This window comes from Triturus cristatus, chromosome 4_1 (genome assembly GCF_964204655.1).
Source record: "Triturus cristatus chromosome 4_1, aTriCri1.1, whole genome shotgun sequence".
Taxonomy (NCBI): domain Eukaryota; kingdom Metazoa; phylum Chordata; class Amphibia; order Caudata; family Salamandridae; genus Triturus; species Triturus cristatus.
The window spans coordinates 137,878,404-137,880,903 of NC_140585.1; the positions used below are offsets into that span (position 1 = coordinate 137,878,404).

The window sequence follows — 2,500 nt, forward strand, 5'->3', positions numbered from 1 at the left end:
TAGGTGGTATGCACGGATGGAGAACATATTATTGAAAGGTATTCAGGTTTACATCCCATAGTGTTCTTTCAGCTCTTTTCGCTGGAAGCACTTTTTTGGAATCTATATATTGAGTATTTTATGAGTACGATATGCTTTTGTTTTCCTTTTTGCATACAAACCTCTTTCCTCATGAGTTTAAAGCTCATTTGTATGGTCTACATAGCTCTGGACGTTTCCAGACGTGGAGTGAAACTGTTTTGAAAGTAGGACAAATTGCTCCTTCCTGCATATGCTAATTTTTCACACTCACATAGGTTGTATAAGTTTTATGAATCCTGGCTTGACCTATTCAAGTAGCTGAAAGCCTGTCACCACCTCTAGAACAAGATTCACACCAATCCAATTCAAATCATTTTTTCCAAAGGAATATGTTCTGGCCGGTCGAAAATGCATCTCACAAAAATAGGCATTTAAAAATATACTTTGCAGTTTCAGAACACTAACATGACTGTGAAGTGTACACAAGTAAAATGGGACCGTTTCAAAGTACCTAATCCCTCATAAACTTCTGAGAGGAAGCATTTAATAAATCTACCTAGTTTTCTGGAAAAGAGAGAGGGAGGATTTTTTGTTATCACCTCAGATGGGACTTGAACCCACAATCCCTGGCTTAGGAGGTCAGTGCCTTATCCGTTAGGCACTGAGGAACACATGCATAGCTCTTTTCTAGAGACATTATTTAAATGTATTCTATGGTCAGACACCGGTGTGTGCACACAGGGCATTTCTCACTTCTCTCTATAAGTAAACTTCCCATTTTCATCCTCTTCCATCCCCGACTTTAACGCTCTCTTCTATGCTATAATGGAGACTTTGCAATTTTAGCAAGTAGAGAGAAATTGGAGAACCACTTTCGACTCCACACTTCTTCTTCACTTACTTCTTTTCTCAATATACTGGGCTTAGCAAATGGTATCAAGCCATCCTTATCATCAGCAGGACACGGAAAGAGGCACTAAGTCTCCTAACCAAGTTCAACCACACTCTGCAACTTAACCATTGCACTACAAATTAGGCAACGGGGGCATCAGCAAAGGCAGCCAATGTGCCGATCCTTTATACATTTTGTGTAGTACTTTTCTTACTCGGAGGCAAAATCAGCACTTTAACTGCCCAAATCATACAGATTTTACACATGTAGCACTCTATGCACACATAGGCACACAACTTGCAGTTCTTCTACACACACTTAAGCTAAAACCCATTCTGTCACGTCAAAATTCTGAAAACCTATTACATATTCAGTGCGTCGGCATAGAAGCACTTTTTAATGCCACTAAAATGCACAAGTAGTTAGACTGAAGATGCAACCTGAATGAGTTTACAGTATGTACTCCACTTTATTAATGATTAGTAATGAGAAAGTGAGGACTACAAGAGTATTGTAAAATACTTTTTCGACTCTGAATGTAAAGCAGATTGTGTGACCATTGGCCAAAAACGACCACGAAGGGACTTGAACCCTCAATCTTCTGATCCGAAGTCAGACGCCTTATCCATTAGGCCACGCGGTCATCCGCTCACCAGATGTGATTTTTATCATGTAGGTGGTATGCATGGTTGGAGAACATATTATTGAAAGGTATGCAGGTTTACATCCCATAGTGTTCTTTCAGCTCTTTTCGCTGGAAGCACTTTTTTGGAATCTATATATTGAGAATTTTATGAGTACGATATGCTTTTGTTTTCCTTTTTGCATACAAACCTCTTTCCTCATGAGTTTAAAGCTCATTTGTGTGCTCTACATAGCTCTGGACGTTTCCAGACTTGGAGTGAAACTGTTTTGAAAGTAGTACAAATTGCTCCTTCCTGCATATGCTAATTTTTCACACTCACATAGGTTGTATAAGTGTTATGAATCCTGGCTTGACCTATTCAAGTAGCTGAAAGCCTGTCACCACCTCTAGAAACAAGATTCACACCAATCAAATTCATATCATTTTTTCCAAAGGAATATGTTCTGGCCGGTCGAAAATGCATCTCACAAAAATAGGCATTTAAAAATCTACTTTGCAGTTTCAGAACACTAACATGACTGTGAAGTGTACACAAGTAAAATGGGACCGTTTCAAAGTACCTAATCCCTCATAAACTTCTGAGAGGAAGCATGTAATAAATCTACCTAATTTTCTGGAAAATAAAGAGGGAGTATTTTAGTTATCACCTCAGATGGGACTCGAACCCACAATCCCTGGCTTAGGAGGCCTGTGACTTATCCATTAGGCCACTGAGGCACACATGCACAGCTCTTTTCTATAGGCATTATTTAAATGTATTCTATGGTCCGACACCTGTGTGTGCACACAGGGCATTTCTCACTTCTTTTATAAGTAAACTTCCCATTTTCATCCTCTTCCATCCCCGACTTTAACGCTCTCTTCTATGCTATAATGGAGACTTTGCAATTTTAGCAAGTGGAGAGAAATTGGAGAACCACTTTCGACTCCACACTTCTTCT

At 39.4% G+C, this 2,500-nt stretch overlaps 1 non-coding gene across 1 annotated transcript; it reads right to left on the bottom strand.

Moving 5' to 3' along the window:
* Positions 1-1,483: 1,483 nt before the first annotated feature.
* TRNAR-UCG (transfer RNA arginine (anticodon UCG)) lies at positions 1,484-1,556 on the bottom strand. Its single transcript has one exon. It is a non-coding gene; the product is annotated as a tRNA-Arg (tRNA).
* Between the last annotated feature and the right edge of the window lie 944 nt (positions 1,557-2,500).